This window comes from Hordeum vulgare, chromosome 4H, assembly GCF_904849725.1.
Source record: "Hordeum vulgare subsp. vulgare chromosome 4H, MorexV3_pseudomolecules_assembly, whole genome shotgun sequence".
Classification (NCBI taxonomy): Eukaryota; Viridiplantae; Streptophyta; class Magnoliopsida; order Poales; family Poaceae; genus Hordeum; species Hordeum vulgare.
This window is the reverse complement of record NC_058521.1, coordinates 58,464,829-58,482,883: the sequence shown is the minus strand read 5'-3', so window position 1 is coordinate 58,482,883 and position 18,055 is coordinate 58,464,829.

Sequence of the window (18,055 nt, the reverse complement as noted above, 5' to 3'; positions counted from 1 at the left end):
GACATAAAAGCGACAGACTTCATAATAAAGTTCTTTATCACAGGAGGCAATATAAAGTGACGTTCCTCCACACTAAGAGGACACGCATTCAAACCTCAAAAGCGCATGACAACCTCTGCTTCCCTCTGCGAAGGGCCTATCTTGTACCTTTACTTTTTGCCCTTGTAAGAGTCATGGTGATCCTCACCAATTCCCTATCATTTCTTTTTTCTTGGCTACCGTCACAAGCTTGGGAAAGATCTATATTCCTATATCAACTTGGAGTTGAGTACTTATGCTTTATTATTGTTGACTTTACCCTTGAGGTAAATCGTCGGGAGGCAAAACTATAAGCCCCCATCTTCCTGTGTGTACAGCTGAAACTTTGGCACCATGAGTACCACGTGAGTTGTAACAATTGTGGAAAACAAAAGAGTTGATTGAGTATATGGATTTGCCTTACAAGCTCTTATTTGACTCTTTCTGATGTTGTGATAAATTGCAATTGCTTCAATGATTTTGGACTGTTGTTGGTTACTGCTCGGTAAGGTTTTTGCTTCATGCTTTGCTTTGTGAAGGAATTGTTGCTTTCTCATAAGAACCTTTATGATGTATTGTTGTTCTATGTGTGATCATGATTCCCTCATCTCCATATTATGTTTTATCGTCACCTTCGTCCCTCAACATGTGGACATGTTTATGGAACTTGGTTTTCGCTAGAGGACAAGCGAGGTCTAAGCTTGGGGGAGTTGATACGTCCATTTTGCATCATGCTCTCATGTTGATATTTATTCCTTTTTGGGCTGTTATATTACTTGTGGTAAAATATTTATGCCTTTTGTCTCTTATTTTGCAAGGTTTATTTGAAGAGGGTGAATTCAGGCAGCTGGAAAAGGAGCAAATCCTAGTCCACTATTCTACACATCTCCAAATGCCTTGAAAAGTTACGTGGATTTTTTTGGGATTATATAAAAAATACTGGGCGAAAGAAGTACCGGAGGGGGGCTGCCAGGGCGCCACAAGCCCCTGCCACCGCCACCACCCCCCTGGTGGCGGAGTGGGGGCTTGTGGGCTCCCTGATGGCCCACTAGCCCCCCTCTTTTTCTATATGAAGGGTCTTGGTCCAGAAAAAATCAGTCGGGAGCTTTTTCGTGGTTTCGCCGCCACCACGAGGCGGAACTTGAGCAGATCCAATCTAGAGCTCCGGTAGGACGATCCTGCCAGGGAAACTTCCCTCCCGGAGGGGGAAATTGTCGCCATCGTCATCACCAACACTCCTCTCGTCGGAGGGGAGGCATCTTCATCAACATATTCATCAGCACCATCTCCTCTCCAATCCCTAGTTCATCTCTTGTAACCAATCTTCGTCTCGCAACTCCGATTGGTACTTGTAAGGTTGCTAGTAGTCTTGATTACTCTTTGTAGTTGATCCTAGTTGGATTACTTGGTGGAAGAGTTTATGTTCAGATCCTTGATGCTATTCATTACACCTCTGATCATGATTATGATTATGTTTTGTGAGTAGTTACTTTTTTTCCTGAGGACATGGGATAAATCATGTTAATAATAGTCACGTGAATTTGTTGTTCGTTCGGTATTTTGATATGTTGTATGTTGTCTTTTCCTCTAGTGGTGTTATGTGAACTTTGACTACATAACACTTCACCATATTTGAGCCTAGAGGAAGGCATTGGGAAGTACTAAGTAGATGATGGGTTGCTGGAGTGATAGAAGCTTAAACCCCAGTCTATGCGTTGCTTCGTGAGGGGCTGATTTGGATCCACTAGTTTAATGCTATGGTTCGACTTTGTCTTAATTATTCTTTTGTAGTTGCGGATGCTTGCGAGAGAGGTTAATCATAAGTGGGATGCTTGTCCAAGTAAGGGCAGTACCCAAGCGCCGGTCCACCCACATATCAAACTATCAAAGTAACGAACGCGAATCATATGAACATGATGAAACTAGCATGACAGAAATTCCCGTGTGTCCTCGGGAGCGTTTTTCCTCCTATAAGACTTTGTTGAGGCTTGTCCCTTGCTACAGAAGGGATTGGGCCACTTGTTGCACCGTTGCTACTACTTGGTACTTGTTACTTTTTGCTCGCTACGTTTCAACTCGCTACACAATCACTTGTTACCGCTACTTTCAGTGCTTGCAGTTATTACCTTGATGAAATCCGTTTATCAGAGCCTTCTGCTCCTCGTTGGGTTCGACACTCTTACTTATCAAAAGGACTTCGATTGATCCACTATACTTGTGGGTCATCAAGGACCTATCGCGGCTCGCTTGGGAGCCGGCCTGGAAGCTGTGGCACCCTTGCCCTTCTTCTGGGCCGCCTCGCAAAGACCGGCCGCCTCGTCCTTATGGCATCGTCCGTGCATCAGGGGCGGGATGGTGACCTCCTCCACCCCGTCGGAGTCTTCCTCAAATGCTGCATCAGATAGGGAGGAGGGAGTCTCATCATCGTCCGTCTAATCTACAATGGAGGGATTCAGATGCTCACCAGACGGCTCCGTCCCCTCCGACTCCAGCGCATCCTCCGAACCTTCGGAGGCGGCAAAGCGGGACTCGATCATGCCCTTATCCTCGATCTCCGAGGCGTCAAACGTTACCACGTCGGGGGCAGGCGGGTTGAGTGCCTGGAGCTTGTCAAACACCTGCGCGATGGAGTTGGTGGCCGGCTCAAAAAGATGACCGACCACAAGAAAAACAGCAAGAACAGATGCAATGAAAAGTACTTACCATCGGAGGCGGAAGGGACCTGCTGTAAGGGGACATCCCCCACGCCCAGTTCCCTATGTCCTCCATACGAGCGGTGGAAATCTGGTTCACCCCCCGTGCCACCGCGCTAGCTGTGAAGCTCTTGGTGGAGGTTCGGCAGTGATCATACTGGTCACTCATCTGGCAGACCAGATGGGGCCGCCTCTGTAGAGGCAGGATCCTGCAGGTGACCATGGAGGTAAGCAGGTCACGACCAAGGTGGTCGCGTTCCTTCACGATATCGAGGTGGGCACTGATCTGCGCCACCTCGGAAATCCGCTTCGAATACTTCGCTCCCCAGTTCAACTTCGTCGGAGGATCTACGTTGAACGGGGGCATGTTGAGGGTGTCGTGTGCGGGGTTGGCGTTCTTCACGTAGAAAAAGCCTCTCTGCCACTGCTTGATGGATTCTTGCAGCGGCGTCTGGGGGAAGCCAGACTTCGAGCGATGGTGCACCAGTGCGGCTCCGCACGACGTCATCGGGCGAGGCCCGTCAAAGCTTTTCCAGCTCGGCCTTGTCCATCTTCCTGGACTGTTGCTTTAAGAAGAACAAGCTTTGCCAGTGGTCGAGGCGAGGCTCGATCCCGAGAAAGCCCTCGCACAGGACGACGAAGGCCGACAGCTGAAGGATGGCGTTCGGCGCCAGGTGGTGCGGCTACAGGCTGAAAAAGATGAGCTAGTTGGAGAAGAAGGTGCTCGTCGGGAGCCCGAAGCCCTTGTAGAAGTGCTCGTCGAATACGACGATCTCTCCTTCCTACGACGTCGGGGTTGTCTCGGTGCCGGGGATCCACACCGACACAAGAGAGGTCGGGGGCAGCATCCGACGGTGGCGGAGCGCCTCGATGTGGTCGTCGCAGATCTCACTGCCGAGCCAGGCTCCGTGAGATGAGGTCTTCTTCGGGGAAGAACCGCTCGCCATGGCTGCGGGCAATGGGTGCTCGGGAAGACTGGTGGCGCGACACTGACGGAGAAGAAGAAGACGAAGGCGAACAGACTCTTTCTCTCTGGGCCCACGGAGGAAGAGGGTGTCGATGCGGGGTGAGAAGGGGGCAAATGGCTTCCTCGGTACCCCCATATCCCATTTAAACCACACGAAGGATCGTGGGGAGGGGATCCGGTGCGCACGGTGCCCCACTAATCCCGTGTATTACGGGCGGTAGCGTTTCCCGAAACCCAACCGTCGTGGAGTAAATCTGCAGTGGATCCTCCGCACGGCGGCCGAGGGGGCATCATGGCGGGACCTAGGGCCCCGGCCCGGTCCCGTCACAGTATAAACCATCGTCACGTCAGGCCGGGCCTGGCACGTGGCGTGATTTGCGCAGCCTACAATGAAGCCGAGGTGTCGCTTTGAAGCTAGCCGGCTTCCGATCCGGCGACCCCTGCCGCACGTGGCGGAGGGATACAACGACAAAAATCAAGCCGGTGAGACCATCCGCAAGCAGGCGGCGGGCCTCTCCAGCTTCGGGGACTACTGTCGGGGGAATAATCCTGGGGTAGGCTCAACGAACCTGCTCCTTTATCTCCGGCCCAAAAGAAATGACCAGGAACAACTCCACAAGGCCCAAGTCCTCTGGTCGGCTAGGCTACACCTACCGGCTAGGGGGCAAGACGGCCAAGTCTCTGGCCGGCCAGGCAGCACCTGCCGACTAGAAGCATGAAGACTACCTCTTCCTGGCCGCCTAGGACAAGCCAGTCGGCTAGGAACGAGGCGGCCGTGCCCAAGCCGGCTAGCCAAGCAGGCTAGCCGGCCAGGGATCTCAAGTCACATCAGATCGTAGGTCATGACGAGACCCTACGATTAAAGGTGGCTATGCCTCAGCAAAGGTACTGCATCGGAGTGCACGGCGGGTACCAGCGTCGGCGGCCACGCCGCTGACCTCCCCCGGCTCTGATCGATCACCCAGCACAGTGTCGGCCGTCAAACTCCCACTCCATTACTGCACTCGGCGTGGGAACAGTGGAGGTAGCCGTACCGTTTGCCCATGACGAAACTCGCTGGACGACGCCGGACATACCATACGTCTCCTACGTCAACCTTACGCAAGAGCCTCATTGGCTAGCCGGCGGGTCCCATAGCCAGACGGGACCTCGCAGCCGGCGGGCCCCTCAAGCAACAAGACAAGACCCTCATGGGCCCCCTGGCCAGCCGGCGAGGCTGCCAGCCGGGTCCCACTCTTGTACCCTTTATCCATATTGTAGGCCGATTGGTTCGTCTATAAAACCCCCCGGCCCCCCTCCATGCAGAGGGTCGGTCAACTAATCACACACACACACACCAACCACATAGGAGAGGCAGAGATGAGCCGGCTGCTCCTTCTTCCTCCTCCGCAATACTGCTCCACGAGCAACCTTGTAATCCCATTCATACATATCATACACTTCGGCAGGACTAGGGGTATTATCTCTACGGAGAGCCCTAAACCTGGGTACATCGTGCGTTCCATGCTTGTACCAACCTCGCCCCGAGCACCCTCCGTTGCCACTTCGGTTCCTACCTTCTTTAGCCTACCCATGGCATATGTTGTGAGTATTCGGCGACACTCCGATCAATATCAAATAGCAGGACTTCGATGCCCATATTGGATTCTACATATTCTACGAAGACCTTACCGGTTGAACCTTTATGTCAAGGATTCACAAAATCCCATATATTATTCCCTTTGTCCTTCGGTATGTTACTTGCCCGAGAGTAGATCGTCGGTATCCCCATACCTATTTCAATCTTGTTACCGACAAGTCACTTTACTCGTTCCGTAACACAAGATCTCGTGGCTAACTCTTTAGTCATATTGCTTGCAAGGCTTGTTTGTGATATTGTATTACAGTGTGGGCCCAGAGATACCTATCTGTCACACAGAATGACAAATCCCAGTCTTGATCCATGCCAACTTAATGGACACCTTTGGAGATACCTGTAGAGCACATTTATAGTCACCTAGTAACGTTGCGACGTTTGACAAACAGAAGGCATTCCTCCGATGTCATTGAGTTACATGATCTCATGGTCATAGTAATGTATACTTGACATGGAGAAAACAATAGGAACAAAATAACACGATCACATGCTACGTTTATAGTTTGGGTCTTGTCTATCACATCATTCTCCTAATGATGTGATGCCGTTTGCAAGCGACAACACTTGTTTATGGCTAGGAAACCTTAACCATCTTTGATCAACGATCTAGTCAACTAGAGGCTTACTAGGGACAATATTTTGTCCATGTATCCACACATGTATTTATGTTTCCATTCAATACAATTATAGCATGGATAATAAACGACCATCTTGAAACAGGAAATATAATAATAACTATTTTATTATTGCTTCTGGGGCATATTTCCAACAGTCTCCCACTTGCATTAGAGTCAATAATCTAGTCACATCTCTATGTGATTTACAATGTAACAAATTTAACACCCATACAATTCTGGTGTTGGTCATGTTTAGCTCGTGGAAGAGGCTTAGTCAACAGGTCTGGCACATTCAGATCCATGTGCACTTTGCAAATATTTATGTCTTCCTCCTTGATGTAATCATGGATGGCATTGAAGCGTCGTTTTATATGTCTGGTCCTCTTGTGAAACCTTGGTTCCTTGGCTAGAGCAATGGCACGAGTGTTGTCACAGAACAGATTTACTGGATCTAGTGCACTTGGCACAACTCCAAGATCTGTCATGAACTGCTTCATCCACACACCCTCCTTAGCCGCCTCTGAGGCAGCTATGTACTCCACTTCGCATGTAGAATCAGATACGACGCTTTGCTTGGAACTGCACTAGCTTATCGCATCCCCATTAAAAATAAACACATATCCGGTATGTGACTTAGAGTCATTCCAATCAGTCTCGAAACTTGCATCAACGTAACCCTTTACTACGTCCTCTTTGTCACCTCCATAAAAGAGAAACATTTCCTTATTCATTTTCATGTACTTCATAATATTTTTGACCGCTGCCCAGTGCTCCACTCATGGATCACTTTGAAACCTTCCTGCCATACTTATGGCAAGGCTAACATCTGGTCTTGTGCACAATATTGCATACATGATCGACCCTATGGTTGAAGCATAGGGGACGACACTCATCTTTTCTCTATCTTCTGTAGTTAGTGGGCATTGAGTCTTGCTCAACCTTATACCTTGTAACACAGGCAAGAGCCCCTTCATGGATTTTTTCCATTTTGAACTTCTTCAAAACTTTTTCAAGGTATGTGCTTTGTGAAAGTCATATTAAGCGCCTTGATATATCTCTATAGATTTTTATGCCTAAAATGTAAGCAGCTTCTCCGAGGTCCTTCATTGAAAAACTTTTATTCAAGTAATCCTTCATGATCCCCAAAAATTCTATATTGTTTCCACTCAGCAATATGTCATCCACATATAATATTAGAAACGCCATTGGACCTTTATTTACTAATCTGAAAATTGTTTAAAAATCATAATTCGATTACGAAGAGAGATAACCTTAGCAGGAGGAAAACACTTAGCAATGAAAGCATCTTTACACTTATCCCATGTTCCAATACTATTATGATGTAAATATGGAAACCAAGCTTGAAATTTATCTCTTAATGAAAAAGTAAATAATTTCAATTTGACTACAACATTATCCATATCCTTCTTCATTTGCATATCACATAATTCAACAAAAGTATTGAGGTGCAAAGTCGGATCCTCATTAGGACTTCCAAAAAATTGCTCTTTCATAGCAAGATTTAGCAAGTCAACATTAATGTCGTAAAACTCCGCACTAGTGGCGGCTGGTATAGGAGTACTAATAAAATTATTATTGTTATTACTTGAAGTCACATAACTTGGTATTATATTGAGACATAGTGAAGAATCAAGCAAAGCAAGTAAAGTAGCAAGTATCGTAAGCAAACAAGTAAACTAGCAAAGATAAATATTTATGTGATTTTATATTTCTATGCAATCTCAAATAACAACAAATAAAAATTGGAACAAGTGAATGATAAATTGTGTGAAGGTACTTGATAGGAAGTTTGTGATACTCCCGAGGAACAGCGCCAAAAATTCTTCTTGCTACTTGTAAAATACATTGGGATTTTCTGCAAAGAGGAAGGGAGATACAACACAGTACTGATAAGTATTTCCCTTAGTGAGAACCAAGGTTATCGAACCAATAGGAGGACCATGCAAACACATGTCTTCAGTGCCTACACAACCAAATAGAAAACACTTGCACCCAATACGCGCAAGAGGGTTGTGAAGCCCCTTGAACTCGTTACTTTCAAGAGATAAGTAGTAATAGATAGATACTATAATATAATATAAAATAATAGAAATAAAAAAGGAAGCAATATTTTTTTTTGCTAGAGGCTTGTGTGTTGATTTGTGAATACCCGTGGGCCATAGTTTTTGCTAGAGGCTTGTCTCTTGAACACAGCATACGGTGGGTAAACAAATTACTGTTGGGAAATTAATAGAGAAGTTCTTAGTTATGCAATATTTATTCATGGCAATGGTCACACATATAGGGATCTAGTCCATAAGCAAGTAGACCGACTCATGCCTACATCTACTACTATTACTCCACCCAATGATCGCTATCGAGCATGCATCTAGAGTATAAAGTAAAATAGAGTAATGCTTGGAGAACAATGACATGATGTAGACAATGTAAACTCAATTAATATGAATGATCCCCATAATTTTATCCTCAGTGGTAGCAATACAAACACGGTCATGTCCCTTTTGGTCACTGGTATTGAGCACCACAAGGTTGAACCCACTACAACGCACCACTCACGCATAAGATAGATCAATCTAGTTGGCCAAACCAAAACAATAGATCAGAGAGATTTACGAAGCTATAATAATCATGCAAATAAGAATCATATAATAATTCAGAGAAGACTAAAATATTTATCATTAATAATCTGAATATAAACCCACAATTCATGGATCCCAACAAACTCACCGCACAAAATGATGACATCAAATAGATCATCGCGAAGATGCGATGAACTTTGTATTGAAGAACATACAGAGAGAGAGAGCCATCAAGATACTAGCTACACACTCGCAGGTTTATGGTAGACTACTCCCATATCACCATGGGAGCACCAAAGTTGATGTAGAGGCCCTCTGTGATTGACCCACCCCCTCCGGTAGGGCACCGGAACAGGGATCCAGATTGCCACACAATGGAAGAGAGACTTGCGATGACGGAAAAAGTGTTTCAAGAGGTCACCTAAGGTTTCTAGAATATATGAGAATTTATAGGTGGAGAACAAGGCCGGGAGAACCGAGGGGAGCCCACAAGCTTATATCGCGTGACCACCCCCTCGGGAGCCCAATTGGCTTTTGGGACCCTCATGCGGCCTTCGGTCTTCTCCCGAAGCTTCTAGGTCTTCTTTTGGTCAAGAAAAATCATCATATTTTCGTATTTGGACACCGATTGGTACTACAAACCTGAAAATCCAAAAACATGGAGAAACCAACAAATGGCACTTGGTACTGGGTTAATAGGTCAGTGCTCAAAAATAATATGAATCGACAAATAAATGTCCCAAAGGTATCCTAGAATCATAATATTATAGCATGGAATAATCAAAAATTATAGATACGTTGGGGATGTATAACATCCCCAAGCTTAATACCTCCTCGTCCTCGAGTAGGTAAATGATAAAAACAGAAAGTTTGGTGTGACATGCTACCCAACATTTAATCTAGTGCAGGTGTGATCGTTGAGAAATTATGAATTAATAAACATCAACATAGGAATATCCGTGAACATAAGTAATATGATAACAAAGGTTCAAAATATATGATCCTTAAAGAATGTTTACCCCCATTTCATTTTCTCATATTACCATGGCATAGATCCGTCTTCACCACATAAATACAAATGTCAAGCACCACGGTGTTATGCTAGTCAATTGGATCATGTCGAGGGCATGCGCATGACAATAGTACCGGGGGAAAGAGTGAGGGGCGGAGCCTAGCTACAGTACAGGTGTACTCTCGGATGTACTAGTTCAGGACCCTCCTAGAAGAGGTAAAGACCCTACATCTCGAGCCTAGAGGCTAGTGTTTGCTTATGGGGGTTGTGAATACACAGAGTGCTTAACCCGTATCCAGGAGCACCGGGTGGATTATATAGAGTTCGCCTAGACACGTAGCCTCCCATTACAAGGGAATTTAATAGCTAATAACTACGAAAGTTACTTGTAACCATAGCTCTAATTATGGTGTTACTAGTAATGTTGGTATTCACTGTGCTTTATGTGAGATGTCCCGTCTCTAAGCCGTTGCACCTCCTTCGTCGTCCATGCTCTCCCTGGTCCTGGTGCTGGTACGTGCCAGACTGACTTGAGGATGGCTATGTGACTCCATGCGTCCGAGTTAAATCTGAGTTGCATTGGTAGTACTTGGAATTTAATGACTGCATGCGGCCTTAGGTGGGCCGTGGATGGCTGGTCCGTGACCCTCACTACAGGAATCGACTTCTTTGCAGTCTGTCGGTTGTCGGCAAAATTTCTACGACTACTTTCATTGGTAAAGGCCCTTCTTTGTCGTCTGCCTGGTGAAAGCGGACGACAAAGTGCTTTGCCGCCAGCCTGTCATGGATATCAGACGGCAAACCACTTAGACGGCACCTGACAGGCACCTACTCCGTTAGGTGGCTAACAAAGTATTTCTTGTCTGCCTTGTTGGGGCCCTTTGTTGTCGGCCTGGTTGGGGGTCTTTGTCGTCTGGCATGTTGGGGCCCTTTGCCTTCTCCCTCCTGGGGGGACTTTTTCATCCTCTAGCCGTCAGCCTGGTGGGCAGCCCTCTGCTGCCGACTGGTGGTGCCCCTTTGTCGTCTGCCTCGTGGCGTGTGATATGTCTCCAACGTATCTATAATTTTTGATGGTTTCATGCTATTATCTTGTCAAACTTTGGATGTTTGCATGCTTTTTATTTATTTTCTGGGACTAACTTATTAACTTAGTGCCAATTCCTGTTTTTTCCATGTTTTTGACCCCTTTCAGAGGAGATTTTGAAACGGAGTCCAAACGGAAGAAAAACCCCGAAAAGATTTTTTTTGGAACGAAAGAAGATCGGAGAACTTGGGAGCCAAGCCAGAGGAGCGCCAGGGGTCCTACAAGCCCCCACCCCGTGGCCATGGGGGCCGCGCCATCCAGTCTTGTGGCCGCCCTGGAGGTCTGCTGACCTAGATCTTGTGCCTATATATTCCCAAATATTCCCAAAAAAATCAAGGGAGCATCGTAATCACTTTTCCGCCACCGCAAGCTTCTGTCTCCGCAAGATCCCATCTGGGGAACGTCCTAGTGCCCTGCTGGAGGGGAGATTCGGACACGGAAGGCTTCTCCATCAACACCATGACCTCTCCGATGATGCGTGAGTAGTTCACCATAGACCTACGGGTCCATAGCTAGTAACTAGATGGCTTCTTCTCTCTCTTGGATATTCAATACAAAGTTCTCCATGATCTTCATGGAGATCTATCTGATGTAATCTTCTTTCGCGGTGTGTTTGTCGAGATCTGATGAATTGTGGATTTATGATCAGATTATCTATGAATCTTATTTGAGTTTCTTCTGATCTCTCTTATGCATGATTTCATATCCTTGTAATTCTCTTCGATTTGTGGGTTTTGTTTGGCCAACTAGATCTATGATTCTTGCCATGGGAGAAGTGCTTAGTTTTGGGTTCATACCATGCGGTGACCTCACCCAGTGACAGAAGGGGTAGCGAGGTACGTATCGTGTTGTTGCCATCAAGGGTAAAAAGATGGGGTTTTCGTCATTGGTTTGAGATTATCCCTCTACATCATGTCATCTTGCTTAAAGCGTTACTCTGTTCTTCATGAACTCAATACACTAGATGCATGCTGGATAGCGGTCGATGTGTGGAGTAATAGTAGTAGATGCAAAAAAGTATCGGTCTACTTGTTTCAGACGTGACGCATATATGCTAGATCATTGCCTTAGATATCGTCATGACTTTGCGCAGTTCTATCAATTGCTCGACAGTAATTTGTTCAACCACCATAATACTTGCTATTTTGAGAGAATCCTCTAGTGAACACTATGGCCCCCAGGGTCTACTGCACACCATATTTTCAGCCTTAAACTTTTTACTTCGTTGCACTTTCCGCCTTCAGATCTCACTTTACAAACAATCTTGAAGGGATTGATAACCCCTTTCAAGCGTTGGGTGCAAGCTTGTTTGTGTTTGCGCAGGTACTGTGGACTTGACGAGACCCTCCTTCTGGATCGATACCTTGGTTCTCAAACTAAGGGAAATACTTACTGCTCCTATGCTGCATCACCCTTTCCTCTTCAAGGGAAAAACCAACGCAAGCCCATTCTTCGTCAATGTGTCAATTTCTAGCGTTGTTGTTTGAGAAGTAGTAGAAGGATTTCTGGCGCCGTTGCCGGGAGGAAGATCAAGTCAATAACTCATCCAAGTAGGTGTCGCAAACTCATCTCTTGCATTTACTTTGTTTGCCAGTTGCCTCTCGTTTTCCTCTCCCCCACGTCACCAATTTCCCTTTTTCGTTCACCTTTTCGTTCGCCCTCTTTCTCGCCCGCTTTTTGTTTGCTCGTGTGCTTGCTTGCTTGCTGAAGTCACCATGAACAAAAACACCAAGCTTTGTGACTTCTCGAATACCAATAATAGTGATTTTATTAGTACTCCGACTGCTCCCGCCACTAGTGTGGAGTCATATGAAATCAATGCCGCTTTGCTGAATCTTGTTATGAAAGAGAAATTCTGTGGCCTTCCTAGTGAAGATGATGCATCCCATCTCAATACCTTCATTGAGCTTTGTGATATGCAAAAGAAAAGAGATGCGGATAATGATGTGATTAAATTGAAGCTTTTTCCTTTCTCGTTGCGAGATCGCGCAAAAACTTGGTTTTCTTCTTTGCCCAAAAATAGTATCGATTCTTGGGATAAGTGCAAAGATGCTTATATATCCAAGTATTATCCGCCGGCTAAGATCATCTCTCTCCGTAATGATATCATGAATTTCAAGCAACTTGATCATGAACATGTTGCACAAGCTTGTGAGAGAATGAAATTAATGATTAGAAATTGTCCCGCTCATGGCTTGAGTCTTTGGATGATTATCCAAATCTTTTACGCTGGCTTGAATTTCGCTTCTAGAAATATCTTGGACTCCGCCTGAGGTGCAACGTTCATGGAAATCACATTAGGAGAAGCCACAAATCTCTTAGAAAACATCATAACAAACTACTCTCAGTGGCACACTGAAAGGTCACCTACTAGTAAGAAGGTGCACGCTATAGAAGAAATTAACTCGTTGAGTGCTAAGATCGATGAGTTAATGAACTTGGTTGCTAGTATAAGTGCTCCTTTGGATCCTAATGATATGCCTTTCTCTTCTTTGATTGAGAGTAGCAACGCTAGCTTGGACGTTAATTTTGTTGGTAGGAATAACTTTGGCAACAACAATGCCTTTAGAGGAAACTATGTTCCTAGGCCTTTTGCTAGTAACTCCTCTAATAACTTTGGCAACTCCTACAACAATACTCATGGAAATTACAATAGATTACCCTCTGATCTAGAGAGTAATATCAAAGAGTTCATCAACTCTCAAAAGATTTTCAATGCGTCCACAGAGGAAAAACTACTCAAAATTGATGATTTGGCTAAGAGCATTGATAGGATTTCTTGTGATGTTGATGCTTTGAAAGCTAGATGTGCTCCTCCCAAAATCAACATGGATGAAACTTTGAAAGCTATGCTTGTTTCCATGATTGAGAGCCAAGAAAGAACCGCACAAATTCGTGCTAGACATGAATGGCTTAAAAAGGCTTGTTCTCGTGATGAGAATCACGAAGATCTTAAAGTGCTTGGTGTGACTCCCGTTGAATCTTTGTTTTCTTGTGTCAACCCTAATGATTACGGGGCTGGATATGAATCCACTTCGGTTGAAAAGTGCCCCAAGGATTTGGAGTCCATCTATCTTGATGCTAAAAGCATTAAAAGTGGAGTAGAAGACGTTAAAACTTTGAGTAGTAATGAAATTACTACCGTGGATTTCAAGGAATTCAATTATGATAGTTTCTCCTTGATTGAATGCATTTCTTTGATGCAATCCATGTTGAACTCTCCACAAGCTTATAGCCAAAACAAAGCCTTTACCAATCATATCATCGAAGCTATGATAAAAGCTCTTGAAGAGAAACTTGAATTGGAAGTCTCTATCCCTAGAAAGCTTCATGATGAGTGGGAACCTACCATCAAAATCGAAATAAAAAACTATGAGTGCAATGCTTTGTGTGATTTGGGTGCTAGTGTTTCTGCGATTCCGAAGTCTTTATATGATATTCTGGGTTTAATAAGATTGATGAGTGTTCTCTTAATTTGCATCTTGCTGATTCTACTATCAAGAAACCCATGGGAAGGATCAATGATGTTCTTATTATTGCAAATATGAACTATGTACCCTTGGATTTCGTTGTGCTTGACATTGATTGCAATCCTACATCCCCTATTATTCTTGGTAGACCTTTCCTAAGGACAATCGATGCTATCATCGATATGAAGGAAGGGAATATTGGATTTCAATTTCCTTTAAGGAAGGGCATGGAACACTTTCCTAGAAAGAAAATAAGATTGCCTTATGAATCCATGATGAGGGCTACTTATGGTTCGAGCACCAAAGATGACGATACGTTATTCTATCGCTACTATGCCTACATAAGGGCGTTAAACAATAGCGCTTGTTTGGAGGCAACGCAATGAATTTATCTTTTTCTTTCTGGTTTTTTGCGTCCACACTTTCACAACTCTGTTGTGATTGTGTTTTTTGTGTTTCTTTTTGTGTTTGAGCCAAGCAAAACCTTTATGACTAGTCTTGGTAATGGTTGTTTGATCGTGCTGGAAAAAGACAGAAACTTTTCGCTCACAAGATGATTTTTCATTTTTATTCAGAAAGAGCTTTTAAGTTGATTCTTTTTTATGCTGATTCATATGCTTTTTCCCCAGGCCGTCATAATTTTGTTGATTTTTTGAGTTACCAGAAGTGTACGAAGTATACAGATTGCTACAGACTAGTCTGTTTTTGACAGATTCTGTTTTTGTTGAGTTGGTTGCTTGTTTTGATGAAACTATGGTTAGTATCGGAGGGTACTAGCCATGGAAAAGTGAGAATACAGTAGCCCATCATCAATATAGATGGAATTCAAGTTTTCCATAGTAACAAAAGAAGTGGTGGTTTGTTTTCTTGTACTAATGTTATCACAAGTTTCTGTTTAACTTTTGTGTTGTGAAGTTTTCATGTTTTGGGTGACGTTCTCATGGACAAAGAGATAAGGAGTGGAAAGAGCTTAAGCTTGGGGATGCCCAAGGCACCCCAAGACAAAATAAAGGACACAAAAAAGCCTAAGCTTGGGGATGCCCCAGGAAGGCATCCCCTCTTTTGTCTTCAATCCATCGGTAACATTACTTGGAGCTATATCTTTATTCACCACATGATATGTGTTTTGCTTGGAGCATCTTGTGTCTTAGGAGTCTTTTCTTTTTGTTTTATCACAATCATCCGTGCTGCACACCTTTTTGAGAGAGAGAGAAATGCACTCATCGTGATTTTTCTTGAATGCTCATAGTGCTTCACTTATATCTTTTGAGCTAGATACTTTTGCTCTAGTACTTCACTTATATCTTTTGAGCTAGATGCTTTTTCTCTTGTGCTTCACTTATATCTTTAGAGCACGGTGGTGCGTGATTTGGTAGTTGGCTTATGCTATGAAAGTATTCCCAAATGTGCTAGGTACCCAAAGAGGATGCAAAAACCTCCATCTTCATGTCCATTGAGTAGAAAGAGAAGTTTTGATTCCTCTCAATTAGTTTTGAGACGTGGATTCGGTAATATTGAGAGTTATGTTAGTAGGGTCTTGTGAATCTAGAAATACTTGTGTTGGAGTTAGTGATTCCCGTAGCATGCACGTATGGTGAACCGCTATGTTAGGAAGTCGAAGCATAATTGCTCTATTGATTGTCATCCTTTGTGTTGAGGTCGGGATCGCGCGATGGTTTATACATACCAACCCTTCCCCTCGGAGTATGCGTTTAGCACTTTGTTTCGATTACTAATAAAAACTTTCGCAACAAGTTTGTGAGTTCTTTATGACTAATGTGAGCCCATGGTATAGATGCACTTTCACCTTCCACCATTGCTAGCCTCTCTAATGTCGCGCAATTCTCGTCGGTGCACAAACCCACCAAATTCCTTCCTCAAAACAGCCACCATACCTACCTACTATGGCATTTTCATAGCCATTCCGAGATATATTGCCATGCAACTCCCACTCTTCCGTCTCATGACTTCTGACGTCACTCTCATATTGCCATTGCATGATCATACTAGATCGTTGCACATCCCGGTACACTGTCGGAGGCATTCCCTATGGAGTCATCATCATTGTGATCTTTGAGCTGTGAGTAAATAAAAGTGTGATGATCATCATTATTAGAGCATTGCCCCATGTGCGGAAATAAAAAAAGAGGCCAAAGAGCCGAAAAACAAAAAAAAGAGAAAACAAAAAAAGAGGCCTAAGAGCCCAAATAAAAAAAAGAAATGAGAGAAAAAGAGAGAAGGGACAATGCTACTATCTTTTTCCGCACTTGTGCTTCATGTTAGCACCATGTTCTTCATGATTTAGAGCTTCTTTCTTTGTCACTACCATATGCTAGTGGGAATCTTCGTTTTATAACTTGGCTTGAATATTCCAATGATGGGTTTCCTCAAAATTGGCCTAGGTCTTCGTGAGCAAGCAAGTTGGATGCACACCCACTAGTTTTCCTCTTGAGCTTTCACATACTTATAGGTCTAGTGCATCTCTTGTATGGCAATCCCTACTCATTCACATTGATATCTATTAATGGGCATCTTCATAGCCTATTGATACGCCGAGTCAATGTGACCATCTCCTCCTTTTTGTCTCACAACCACCACCACACTCTATTCCACCTATAGTGCTATATCCATGGCTCGCGCTCATGTATTGCGTGATAGTTATAAAAGGTTTGAGAAAGTAAGAGTGTGAAAACAATTACTTGGCCAATTTCGGGGTTGTGCGTGATTTACATTACACTACTAGGAAAAGGGCTATAGATGATATAGACACTAATGGCGCACCAGACAAGTAGTGCGCCACTACTATATAGTAGTTGCGCACCATGTGCAGGTGTGACATTCGTGTGATGGACACTAATGGCGCACCACACACTCGGTGCGCCACTACTATATTTTTTTTTGCAAAACTACTAATGGCGCACCACTAGCTGGTCGCCATTAGTAACTAGGGTTACTAATGGCGCATCTGTTGGTGGTGCGCCACTACTATATTTTTTTGTTGCAAAACTACTAATGGCGCACCACAGAAGGTGCGCCATTAGTAACCAGGGTTACTAATGGCGCATATGTAGGTGGTGCTCCATTAGTAACCTGGGACCAGCTAGATATTTTGGACAACCACCTACCACACTCACTTTCCCCACTTTCATTCTCTCCACCTCCTCCTCCAAGCTTGTCTCAGGTGCCCCCTCCTCCTCACCTCATTTGCATCATAGATTCACCCAAATTAAGTGGTTAAATTACCTTTTTTGATAGGTAAGTAAGGGGAAAGCTTTTATGTTGTAGATCTACTTTTTTTCTCCCTCCAACAACGTGCACATGCACTTTTTATGGCCTAGCTAGATCTAGGTATGTTTGTGGTGTTGCATATATGTTTGTGTTTGCAGGTACCAGTATTTGAAATGCGATAGTTGCCAATATTTTCCCGGAATGTTGATTCATTTCCGTTTCGGCGAGAATTTGGCACTATGCATTCTTTTTTGTCCTATTTTTAGGCAAAGTCATCCCAAATTTTTTTTTGGTTCTAAAATATCGTTTTGCTCTACCCCGCAGGCGACCATGGTCCGCACGATGACCGAAGGCATCGTGAATAGGTTTTTGAGCTCCGCGAAGGCCGAGATGCTTCAAAATAACAAGACGGAGATAAGATGTCCGTGTCGAAGATGCAAGGTGAAGAGCCTTATGGACCCGGATTCCGTAAAGGTGCGGGACCACCTGCTCTTGCGTGGTTTGATGGATGGCTATCGGTGGCAAGGTGATGAAGATGATTATGAAGTCGTCCATGGGGGCCGGGAAAGAAATGAGGAAGGGCATGAGCAAGACAACCGTGGCGAGGGCGGGCGAGAAGACGAAGAATCTCCAGGACACAGTCATCATGTAGAAGATGCCGGACATGATGATGAGGAAGATGCCGGAGGAGATGAAGGGCATGATCATGAAGATGAAGATGACAGAGCAG